The sequence below is a fragment of the Zingiber officinale genome, chromosome 6A (assembly GCF_018446385.1).
Source record: "Zingiber officinale cultivar Zhangliang chromosome 6A, Zo_v1.1, whole genome shotgun sequence".
Taxonomy (NCBI): domain Eukaryota; kingdom Viridiplantae; phylum Streptophyta; class Magnoliopsida; order Zingiberales; family Zingiberaceae; genus Zingiber; species Zingiber officinale.
Genome location: NC_055997.1, coordinates 14,951,784 through 14,965,302, shown reverse-complemented (window position 1 = coordinate 14,965,302; position 13,519 = coordinate 14,951,784). Strand labels below are relative to the sequence as shown.

General features: G+C 34.7%; 1 long non-coding RNA gene across 1 annotated transcript; it reads right to left on the bottom strand.

Moving 5' to 3' along the window:
• Window positions 1-9,568: 9,568 nt before the first annotated feature.
• On the bottom strand, window positions 9,569-11,011 carry LOC121993746. Its single transcript, XR_006115391.1, has 2 exons — window positions 10,250-11,011; window positions 9,569-10,141 (listed from the first exon to the last, which is right to left on the bottom strand). It is a non-coding gene; the product is annotated as an uncharacterized LOC121993746 (long non-coding RNA).
• Window positions 11,012-13,519: the final 2,508 nt, after the last annotated feature.

Sequence of the window (13,519 nt, the reverse complement as noted above, 5' to 3'; positions counted from 1 at the left end):
CTTTTCTTTTCCGCTGCGCTTATACTCGAAATTTTCGAATCGATATTCACCCCCCCTCTATCGAACCTATCGGTCTTACAAGAACTGTCGCCGCCCTATCTCTTCCACTTCACTCCATACCCTAGCCTCCCAATCCACCGGAGCCGACCACTCTTTCTCGCAGATCTACTGTCCCTCTCGTCCGAGCGTCTCTGCAATCGCAACCACCACGAGCACGAAACATTGTCGTACTCGCTTCTATCTCGCCACCATGAGCAGATCTCGACGCTCACCGTTGCCTGAGCCATCGCCATTGTTCCAGCAGAGCAGATGCCCCTTCTCCTATTTATACAACTACAACACTAGTCCATGGTCGGCCACCTACAGCTATAATCCTCTTCGTAGCCACCCTAGCCATTCCACAGTTGTTGCCATCTCTGTTGATACTCCGGACAGTTGTAGGGTTTTCCGCCTGAACGTTGGAGCTACCATCAGAGAAGGTATCGCTGTTCTACCGTCGGTGAAGGTAAATTTGGGATTACATCAAATTTGCTCAGTTTGTTAACATGAATCTGAACATTCATTTGGATCAATTAAGTGTTTATTTGATTAACAAGCTAATTGGGGGTATTAGCCTTAAGGATTGAGATTTGAAATGGAAGGTAACGGCTGTGAATGAAATTGAGGTTAATTAATTGATTGTTTAGATTGATTAATTCATGTTTATAGGTCAATGCAATTGGATTAACTCAGGCAATTAAATTCAATCAATGTTAATTGTGTTTATCTCGAATTGGTGGATTAGATTGGAATAGTGATAACATTGCACCCTTGCATTAGTGTTTCTACCAAGATTAGGGTCATATTTTATAGAGTTTCAAAATGTTTTACGAATCAAGAATCAAACCCATCAACAACTTGATACACAATGCATTTAATTATTTTGGGTTCAAAAAATGCTTTGTATGTTTTAAAATATTGTTTAGTTTTTTGTAAGTTATTTACACCTAACTTGGTTATCCGAGATTATTGAGTTTGGTCATTTGGTTATGTTCTAGTCTGTTGTTCGAGACTTGAAGACTCATCGAGTCTGTTGTTCAAGACTTGGAGACTCAGTTGAGATCGCCATCAATGTAGGTATGATTCATGAGCATCTGCCTTTTTCTATATAAACTAAGTTATCTATCAATTTTGGATAATGCGTGTGCTATTGATCTGTATTTTTCCCGCCCTAAAAGTTCATCAATTGTTAATTGTCCTGCCACTTACTTCATAAGATGCACCGTATTCCAAATAATAATTTTCTAAAGTACCTTGGTCAATTGTCACCCTGCATTGATCCTTTTTTCTCATTATCAGCAAACATGCAAATAGTTAAAGTTATCACATACTCAGATTTACATCAAGGAATATGCCAGGGAAGCTTAGCATAACTAGTTCATTTAGACATTGATAAATGGACGGTTACTATCACAACATTCCCTTGAGTTTCATGGTGGTGGAATTTTGGAAGTAATTTAGTTTTCATTTGTTATTTTTCTTTTCTTGATTTGATTCATGTTACTTTTGAATGAAAATTTGGATGTTCATTACCCACTAGCTGAAATGTCTAGTAGATCCAAGTTCAGTTGTGTCGGTTAGAATACTTATATAAATAGTTATTTGACTTCAGCAGATTATGAAGGTATCATCCATGTATGTATCTTGATGATCTCACGTCTTTTATGTAGGTATCGTCCACTCGGAATATTTATATCTTGAAGGTATCGTCAGTAATGTTTTAGCAATTTAACTTTTTATCTTATCTTGATGATCTCAAATCTTTTATGTACGTACATTTTTGTTTAATTGATATTGGGTTGTTGTTTCTTAAGCTACTCATTGATGGTTTGTGCATGCACTTTTATTGATGTTTCCTTGCCAAAATTTATTTATTTATATTTTTCTATGTCCATAGTACATCCAAAAGAGGTAAACTAACTGCATCATGCCTTCTACATGTTTCAAGCAAGGAAACTTTCAAAAACCCCATTCTTTTGCCCACTACTTCTTATCATAAACAAGCACCAACATCGAAACTATTCTAGTTTATTTGGTGAACATGTCAATATGTTTGTCAGGTTTTTCCCTAGTTCTCTCTTTTTGTTGCTTAATCTTCCACATTTTTTGAGGCAAGCAAAGAGTTTGTGATCTGATTCCACTGTTGAAACTTTAGTAGCATAGGCATGCTCCTCCTCCCCTGCTCGTGCTTGCAAATTTATTTGGTTTTGGCAATAATTAACTTGACAGTACTTTTGGAGATTTTTACTTTTGCATAAGGCTGATAAATTTAAAATGACTTGCAGGAATGGTAACCTCAAAATTTGAAAAGTGTCATGCCTTGACAGCTTTTGAAGTACTGAAAGAACTTTTTTTTTCTAGGTTGAGCTCCATGTAAGTTCTCCCTTTCGTTATTTAGTTAAAAGGCTTTTCCTGTTCTTATAGTCTTGAGTTGTTGATTTATTTTTTAAAAAAAAATCTTAATAGCCTGTTATTGGTTTTAATATGTGCAATACTAATGTCCAGTTTAATAATGATTTGCTTATCTTTCTAACCTCTTATTGGACCTATAGATAAAGACACTTCGGATGGTTTTATTATTTATGTATAGTCTGTTTTATAGGTGTGGATGGTTAACCAAACTGATATGGTTTTTTGATTTGTTTGTGTTTCAATAATTTCTTCTCTAGATTAAACTGGTAACCATATTTATCAATTTATTTATGTGGTTATCCCATTTTCTTTTTCAAGATTCTAACTGATGACTAGAACTGATTTGCATGTGTGAATATGTTGTGTAGCTTTACTGATTAAAGATCTTTCTTGAAACTGAACAAGTATATTTATTTTCATTGGGTAGAACTGAATTATTTCTTTATATATTCTTTATGTTGTGTAGCTTTACTGATTAATGTGTTGTGTTGTTTTTTGTTTTCATGTTGGCAGGAAAATTTAGATGTCTTTTTTGGTGGGCACATTCAATGTATGGACAAATGCCTTTTGGGGGATTAATGAAGTCGACCACACATTGCCATTTGTTGGCTTTTTGTAAATGTATAGTTGCCTTTTTTTTTGGGGGGGATTCAAGAAGTTATTGATGGCTTTTATATAGTGTTTTAGTTGGCTATATATTTTAAGATGTCAGTTGTTATGTTTTTGTAAAATTCTTAAGCAGAATATAGTGCGGTATAACTTTTACAATACAATGATTATATTTTGAATAATCTATTTTGTACAAATGTGTTTGAATGGATAATAAAATTGCATTATCAATAATATATTGGTGTAAAAATAAGTGTTGCTATTAATGGGTAAAAGTGTTACATTTTTAAAATAAAATGTAAATATAAGTGTTGCATGTGTATCAATAAGTGAGGCATTTAAGAGATGAAAATTTAATAAAAAATGATGCATTTAATGAAAAAAGTGTTGTATTATTGGGTTAAAAACATTATAAAAAGTGTTGCTATTAATAGTAAAAAGTGTTGAAATTGCGTAAGAGTAACAAAAAAGTAAGTGTTGCTATTGGAAGAAAAAAGTGTTGCATATAGAGAAGCGTTGCCTTTGCTATATATTACGACAGTTCAAGAAAGTGCTGCATAAAATGACAAAAGCGTTGCATTATATCTAACATGACAGGACCTGATAAGATAGAATGAAAAGCGTTACCTTGGGCATAATACAACTTTTATATGGCCAAAAACAACACTTTAGGGGTGATTTCTTAGCCTTAATTTGTAGTAGTGTGAAATCGTTTACAAGAAGGGAACAGAAAATACAATAGCTGATGCTTTATCTCGCCTTCCTAACCAAATGGAGTTCGTTGCTATATCTTTAGTAACTTACAAAAACTTGGAGAACATAAAAAGAGCGCAAAAGGAAAATTCAGCGGCACAGGCTCTCATCCAAAACATATTACAAAATTTATCGCCAGAACACCACTATTCTTGGGATGGAGAAATTTTATGATATAAAAACAGAATCTTCCTTCCAATAAACTCAGTTGAAATGGAAGTAATACTGGAGAAATTTCATTGTTCACCAATTGCACAGCATTCTGGCTTCCTGCGCACGTATAAAAGAATTTCAAGAGCTTTCTATTGGAAGGGAACTAAGAAAGATACCAAAAACTTTGTTGTTGAATGTGATATATGTTAAAGAAACAAAGGAGAAAATGTAGCAAGACCAGGTCTTCTTCAACCCCTTCCCATACCTGAACAAATATGGACCGACATGTCCATGGATTTCGTAGATATATTACCCACTTCACAAGGACAAACTACTATTATGGTGGTCGTTGATCGTCTAACAAAATATGCCCATTTTTGTACATTATCGCATCCTTAACAAAATGTTCCTCAAGCATTTGTTGACCATATAATCAAACTATATGGTCTATCAAGATCTATTGTCACTGATAGAGATCCAGTTTTCACAAGTAAATTTTGGAGAGAATTATTCCAATTGCAATGCACTAAACTTACTTTTAGCACATCCTACCACCCACAGTCTGATGAACAAACAGAGGTAATCGATGTTTAGAGAATTATTTACGTTGTTTAACTAGTGATAGACCCAAGGAGTAAGTTCGTTAGCTTCCATGGGCAAAATGGTGGTACAATACGACCTACCACTCAACTACTAACATTGCCCCATTAGAAGCCGTTTATGGATGTATACCACCCTCAATTAGCTCATACATATGTGGATCAACAAATGTGCATCAAGTCGACCAAAACCTACGCACAAGGGACCAAATATTGCAACTTTTGAAAAACAATTTATGCAATGCACAAGCAAGAATGAAGCAACTGACCGACAAGCAGCGTTCGGAAAGAGAATTTGCAATAGGAGATTGGATTTTTTTTAAAACTTCAATCATACAAACAAATTTCAATTCGTCCTTCAAACTCTATGAAGTTGTCACCGAAATTTTATGGCCCTTATAAAGTGATAGAGCGTATTGGACCTGTTGCTTATCGCTTGGAGTTTCCACAAGATTCTAAAATACACCTTGTATTTCACGTGCCTTGTTTAAAGAAGAAACTAGGCGATAAATTTACTCCTCAACAACACCTTCTTGAAGTGAATTCAGATGGTGAAGTTAAATTTCAACCTTATTGCGATTTTAGAAAGGAGACTTGTGAAGAAGAACAATCAAGCAACGGTTGAGCTATTAATTCAATGGGACAATTTATCTATCGATGATGCAACATGGAAATTATATGATACCATTCAAGAAAAATTTTCAGAATTTATTGATAAACAACCTTGAGGACAAGGTTGTTTTGAAGAGCGATGGAATGATAAAATCTTTTAATGGATTTATTCAAATAAATCCTTTAACTTTATTTCCTTTTCTAAAATAAATTTTAGACTTTTTCTTTTTTTTTCTAGATAAATTTTAATAAGACATTTTCTCTTGAAAATATATTCTTATTTTATTTTTTTTTAGACCTCTTTTGAAAAGGTAATTTATGTCTCTATTTAAAGAGACGTTATGTAATTTTGGAGGACAAATAATTTCTCTTTTAATTAATCAGTTTCATTTGATTATTGTAGGTCGATCCCCTCTAACTGATCAGCCTATCCCTTTTCATTTTTCTCTTTCGATTTTTCCACGTGATAGACCCACAGGTTCCTATCATGGTACTACATCCGAATCTGTAAAATTTCTCATGCGAAACATGGAATTTTTGGGGTCTGGATCTAGGTTTCGATTCATTTTCTAGGATCGTGGTGATCCATACCGCTTTGTTTGTTGATTTATAGCAGGAAGAGAAGCGGAAGGTGATAAAAGTGTAGATTAGGCAGTTGATCCAATCGTTCTACATTTCCTTGTTCTTCATATTTCTTGATAATCGTTAGATTTTGCTCAAGCCGAACAATTTTTCTCCTTTTTATGTAATCATTTCGCTGCAAACAGAAGCTGAACAATTTTTCACCTTTTATAACATTCAAGCAGGATTCAAACAGAAGGTTAGCTGATTACTGCAATTATTTACTACATGTTTAATTTCTCTTAAAATGTTAGAAAATGGCATTATTTCATGCTCGCAGAACTTGCCCTTTGAGATTCCATTTTTTACTGAGACTTTATGCTGTTTCAACCCCATTTGGTTATTGATATCCTTGGTTTCAGATTTCTTTTCTGCGGTGTTTTTGTTAGGATCTGTTTCCACTTGCCTGTTCATTTGTTTATAGTCCTGAGAATTCGACTTGATATGATATGATTACACGTTTTCATACCTAACAAAATCAAAGTCTAGAATTATTGATCAATGGAAAACTCTTAAGTAACTATTGTGCACAATTTATGTGGTTTGCCTCAATATTGATGCACATTGCCACTGCTCTGATATTTTCATTTCCAAATTTGTCTTCCCTTTGTATGATATTCAGTTTGATGTTAAATTCCTGTGTTTCACAACGGATTTAAAACCATCTTTGTTGACATTTTTTCTTCAATTTTAATTGAAACTGATCTGCAAAGTGATATTTGTTTGGCATTTGTCTTTTCATTTTGGAAGATCTGGGGACTGGTAAAATGACAACTATATTGTTATTGTTTTATCTGTGTACTTACAGCAATAATCTAGTACACATTGTATCTTCAACTTCAATATATATTTATTGTTAAAATTTTCTCATGTAGTCATTTCTAGCTTTGTCTTCAATTTTATATTCATGCGAGCTTCATAGATCATCGAAAAATTTCTGCTGGAGTCTAAACTTGTTTATTATGCAATCTATGTTTTTTTTCTCACATAAAATAACAAGCAGTACTATCTGTACAGCAAAGAAGCTGCTGCATCTAGTGTTTCATATCTTATATGTCATCTCCACCAACTTCTAAATGATTTTCTATTACACTTTGAAAATAAACTACAATCCCTTGTTAAATTTTCTTTAACTAAGGTCCTTTCTTTTGTACCAAGCAGGTGTAAATATTTTGATATGCACAAACAGGTTGTTCCTTTCACGGAAGCATGGTCTTGGCAAAAATCAATTGTAGCTAGGAGACAAACTTTGGCAGAAAAAGATAAGATAATTCCTACACACTAGGAACAGGTAGTTCAGAGGAGCACTTGAATTTTGATATACAAGATAATTCCTATGATGTTTATCGGACTGAGCGTGGTGGTGAGGTCACATATCATGGCCCTGGCCAGGTTTCTCCATATAATCAGTTTCACATTTTCTGTGTCTGTAGCTGTATTGCATATGTATTCCACATTTCTATAAACCTTTGGTTGTAGTAGTTTCTTTTTTTTTGTTTTCTATAACGAAAATTATTCATAGTGAATCTTTTTCAGTGTGTAGCCGCAACCATGGCAGACGATGTCCTATGCTCCTGTCGCTGGCAACTGTGTCGCGGCAGAGGAGCGTCGGCGACCGCATGATATCAGAAGGATGTGGCGGAAGAGCCACGTCGTGCTAGATTCTCTCAATTGTCGGACTGTCATGGCTGACAATGAGCAGCCACTACAGCTGGCGCGTTCTTGTGGTAGAGGTTGAGGCGGCATGGGGTGGGGATTGTGTGGCGGTGGTGACGCTGTAGAAAAAAATAAAGCAAATTATGTTTCGTATTTAAAAAATCACAAGTTTTTTTTATTACATATTTGTAAGGGCGTCCACAGTTCTTTCTCGCACCCACCACTTATCAAAATTTATGGAATTCGCTGTCATATATTGATTATAATAATATAGCTTTTTTATCTATATTCTTTTTAATATTAACTTTTATTATTTATAGATTCCAACTCAATTATTTTAAAATTATATCATATTAAATAAATATATTTTAAAATATTTAAATTATTATTATTTTTTTAATAATAATTTTAGTTTTTTAAAAATAATCTTACTGTTTTAAAAAAATATTATTAATTGTTTTAATATATTTGTTACTATTTTTAAAATATATATATATATATATAAAATAAAATATATGAGAGGGATGAACAAAATAACATTTTCCCTTCTCTCATATCTGATAGGGGTGTTAAATGAATATTATAATATTAGTTTAATATCTCATTATGGACACCCTAAGATTAAGCTCTTGTTTTTTTATTAATTAATTAATACATTATTTTTAGTTAATGACTCCATGCTGGAAATTAATTAAAATTAATTGGGTTGAGTTTACTCAACTTGGGTTGATTTAAACTGGACTAGTTCATTGAACCAGACCGACCAGGTTAGTTTAAAAAGATAAGTTTCATTTAATTAGATTATGATATGATTCAAACTATTAATTGGTTTAACTTAATCAATTTGATCTAAATCAAAATTATTTTGGGTTGATTTGATTAAATGAGTCTGGACTAATTATAAATTTGACTAGTTTAATTTATTAAGATGGATCTTTCCATATTTAATTAAATAGGCTAAATTTATTCTATTGTGACTGATTTAATCAAAATTGGGTCAGATTTATTAATAAGTCTGAAATTGACTTCAATGAATTTAAGTTAAATAAAAATAATATAGGTAAGACATCCTATCTAATTAGATTAGTTTTAATAGGACAATAGATCAAGTTCAGAGTTCAGCTTCTCAATCGACCGGTCCAGTATGTTAGTCCACTAGAACTCCTCAAATAAAGAAAATTAATTTTTCTTATTTGTTTATGAATTCTGTATGTTTGTTCTATGTATATGGTAAATTGAATTGAATTGGTTGTATTATTGGTTTATCAATTTTATATTGACATTATTATTTTCAATTCTAGATGTCGACGATGATATACACAATGACCCATCGTGATGTACAATGAATGAGCTAAAGGAGCAGATTGAAGAGATGGAGTTTGACCCAGTTCATGGACTCCAAGGACATATTGGACAACTTGATCGATTATTCTAGAACTTCGAACGAGAAGAGTCTCCAGTCCAGGATAACTTAGTTTTGCTCCAATTTCTATTTTATTAAAATTCTATTGTTATTGTCATTATATATGAACAGTAATAAGCTCATTTAATTTATGAGTTGTGTAATAATTTTTCTATCGTTATATACGAACAGAATTATTTTATAAAATATTATGTTATGTGTTAATAAATTTGAAAATGATTAGTTCATGCTTAATCTAATGATTAGTTCATTTGTTAGGATGTGTATAATAGAATTAATCAATATGTAGGATTGAAAGCGCTAAAGGAGAGGGAGGGGTGAATAGTGATCGTGATTTTTTTTATGTTTTTCACAAGAACTCGGAAAGAAAAACAAATAATAATAAATGCAACAAAATAAAATAAAACTTGACATAGATTGGTTTTACCTGGTTCGGAGTTTCTGACGACTTCTATTTCAAAGTCCGCGATCGTTATCGTTTTCGTTAGACAATTCACTATAAACTTGAACAATTAAACCAAATTGCATTTATTTTGAGTTGGTCTCAATTAGAAATTTTCTAACTCACCTGGTGGATCGATTCATACCACCCTACGAGATGATGAGTTTTTAATGACTAACCTGACCTACCTAACAACTTTACTCGGCAATAATAAGAACTTCCCATCTCCTTTGTATATAGCTAATTATATTTTTGAATTTAAAAAATAAATTATCCATAAGAATATAAACCACACGACCGCATCATTGTGACAGATGACCCGGGGATTTTCCTAGATCTTACGATCCTATTACTTCATTCCATGGGTTATGTTTTATAAATTGAATAGTTATATTTTATACTAATCGAAGAATGTGAAATTTTAGATGTGGGACTAAATATCATCTTGCAGGAACTATCCATCAGCCTCCTAGCAATTGATTCAACTGAGGTCTTACCATGAGCAAGAAGGAGCGATCACGAGCACAAACCGCCGATGCAGATCCTGAGACCAGAACCTCCTCATCTGCAGCCTGTTGCTAATGCAAGCCACAGTGTTTGCCAGGCGCCACCACCAGAGATGCTTCCGGGGATTTTAAGTACACTTATGGCAACTAACTGGATAGTTATTGATGGCCGGACTCCCAAAGCCATGAGTGATCCGGTACAGCACAGAGAGAGGTCAGACAACACGGCGGCAGTCTCATCTTCTGCCTTGGAGCTGTATAGTTCCAATACCGGCAGGGACGCGTCTCCACCGTTCCGAGAATCACATACTGATTTCTGCAATCGGAACCAAAGGAATCCATTAAGAGCAAAAATCCTCCGAGAAATGAACAAAGATTCAATTTTTTTTCCCAAATAACTGGCAAAGAATTATGTATTTCCAACCTCTTTAAAGTTCATCTTATCATGTTTTTGGTATCTTTACTTTCCTCGCAGATCCAGAGTTGGAAGGAGCTCGTCCAGTTCTTCTTATCTCTGAAATCCGAGCTACTCTCGTTGATTTTGCCCTTAATCGGCATGAATTCCTGGAACATACGCCCGAAACCCTCCGCGCGGAACCGATCGATCTCCCTCTTCAACTCCTCGATCACCGCGATCGAAATTCCCAAACAAAAGAACACTAATTTTAACCTAAAAGGATCCTAGCGAAATCAAATGAGGGAAGGACAGAAGGGAGGAGCATCGGGCCGACCCTCGCAGACGAGACGCATGCAGAGAGAGAGAGAGAGCTCGTGCTTGTAAGCTTCGATCTTGCGCTTCTCCTCCTCCAAACTCTTGATGGACTCCTCCAGCCGCGACACCTGCCGCCCTTTCTCCCTGCTCTCCGACATCGCCTTCTTCACAAACCCGACAGCGACGGCCGGCATAGCGTACAGCTCTAACTCTGATCCCATCTACACCACCGGCGAACCCATTATCGCCGCCTCCTTCTCCGTCTCCGTCTCCGTCTCGCTGGGATGTAAGGCTGGAGAAACGAGAAATAGGGCGAACCGGTCCTGTCCGGTCCGATCAATCAAGCCAAGTTACGCGACGCGATGAGATCTCGCAGCGACGAGATGCCGTTTCTCAGCTCTCCGGATTTGGAATTTTGTATTTTTTAAATATATTTTTGGTTATGATTGTTTTTAAGTTATTATTTATTTCTCTTTTTTTTTTCCTACGAACCAATTTTTCTTTGTTTTTCTGGTTTTGATATATATATATAAATAAAATGTGGGTGTGGAGGTTAAAATTGATTTTTTTTTTTTTTAATTTTCTTCTCATATGTAATTTTCTTCTCTTTTCTTTTCTGTATGTAAGTCTCTCTCCTTATAAGATGGTGCTGACCTTTAAAGATCAGTATTAATACTAGTCTTAAACTAACACCAGCCAACATCATGTTGGTGCGGGTCTTAAAGATCAAAATCTACACGAGCTGGGTCAAGCTTTTGACATTCTAGTTTTGGACTAAATTTGGCTTAATAGACAATAGTCATTCCTTCATGTGGACTTTTGTGGAAAGCTTTCAGTGTCTCATATATTTCCATAAAAGTTTGAAAGGTTGACTTCTTAGCTAGATTTCTCACATAGGAAGTAACATCATGTGGGATAGTATTGGGGAGGCCCAAGAGTCGGGCCTTAAGCTTGTTGGGTTGTTGTTGCAATGACTTGTTCTTTTAATTGGGCCAAAGTTAAGTAATATGGTCGGTGAGGAGGTTGGCCAGAAAGGTCAAAAGAAGATGGAGGTGACACATGAGCTTCTTCAAAACCAAGTATCTAAATATAAGATTTGGGACTTGTGACAGGTAGTGGGACTACGGGTGAGCAGTCAACCCATCAAACAGACTAAACCGCTCATACCGACCTAAATCGAGCCAAAAAAAAAATCCCCCGTCGGATATAGAGCCGGATGTAGGGTCATAATATTACATTATATAATCTAGTAGGGTTGGATGGTTTTTTACCCCAATAACCGAACCAACACGATCCGCGATCATCTCTACTTGTAGCAGCTACTGTCGATAAGTTGCTATACGTTGTAACAGCTACTGGCGATAAGTCGCTACACATTGTAGCAGCTACAACGTGTAATGAGTAATGTCTGTTATCATTTTAAAATATTTTATTTTTTATTGTATTTATATTTATATTTTATATTTCATTTGATATAGAGTTGGATATCCAAATAATTGATAACCCGTCGGATATCTGATACATAAGAATCGCCAGATATAGGGTTGGATGCAGAGTCCTGATATGTATTATCTGATTTAGTAGGGTCGGATAGTTTTTTATCCTAATAATTGAATCTGTTGGGGTTGTAAGATTGCAAACATAGTCTTACATTGAAAATACATGAGAAAATCATAAGTTTACAAGAAAAAGATATTTCTATTGGCATGAGACCTTTTAGGTAGAGTCCAAGAGTAAAACCATGAGGGTTTAAGCCCAAAGAGGATAATATCATACCATTGTGGATATATCTAAATTCTTTTCGATCCTTCAATTGGTATCAGAGAGCATCCAACAACATGATTTATAGATAGTGGATGCTACAGTGTACTTAGATATTTTCTTTTGGGTCATGACTATTTGTATGAACCTTTTGACTTATATATGGATTTTTAGAAAGGGGTACCCCTACTATATCTATTTGTTTATATGTTTATATTTTTCTCATATTACATATGCTTAAGGGGAGTGCCCCTACTATATTTATGTTCCTTGTATTTATTTAAAAGGAGCACACATTCTTCTGTGATATGGATTATATGCGTAGCTTAAGGGAGAGTTTGGCTTCCTTCTTTAGTTTCTACACTTGTGTATCATTCTTTTTGATATTTGCCAAGGGGGGAATATTGCATTTGAATTCATGCTATTGCATAACATCTTTTGCTAGTTTGCAAATACAGTTTACATAGTTTCATGTTATTGTAAAAGTTTATTATCCTACATGATATTGTTTATGCTTATGTTATGCTATAAATTAGTCTAAATTTAAATACAATGTCAAATATCAAAAATGGAAAGATTGTTGGTGCAATCATGCCCCAAGAAAGAAATTTCGATGATTGATAATTATTTAAGTTTATGCTCATACATTGAATCTAATATGAGTTTAAGTTTGTAGAACCAAGAAGGTTGAGGACCAGATTCCTGACAAGAGAAGTTCAAGGAGGTCAGGGGACCAGATCTTTGGCATAGGAGAAGTCCTTGCAAGTCAGAAGATTAGATGTAAGGCAAAAGAAGTCCAGGGAGGTCGAGAACAAGATTCTTGGTGAGGCAAGTGATAATCAGCTAAAGCAAAGTGTGTTAATTGATTAAGAAAAATACGTAATTGATTAAGAGGGTGTTAAGCGATTGAGTTAATCGATTAACAAACCTTCTGTTTGAAATAGAAGCTTCCTAATCGATTAGGAAACCGTAAGCGATTGAATCAATTGTGTGTCTGTAGCTGTATTGTATTTGTATTCCACATTTCTATAAACCTTTGCTTGAAGTAGTAGTTTGTTTTTTTTGTTTTCTATAACATAGTGAATCTTTTTCAGTGTCGCCACAACCATGGCAGACAATGTCCTATGCTCCTGTCGCTGGCAACTACAGCTGACGCGTCATCAATGAGCAGCCACGTGACATCAGAAGGTTGTGGCGGAAGAGCCACGTCGTGCTGGGTTC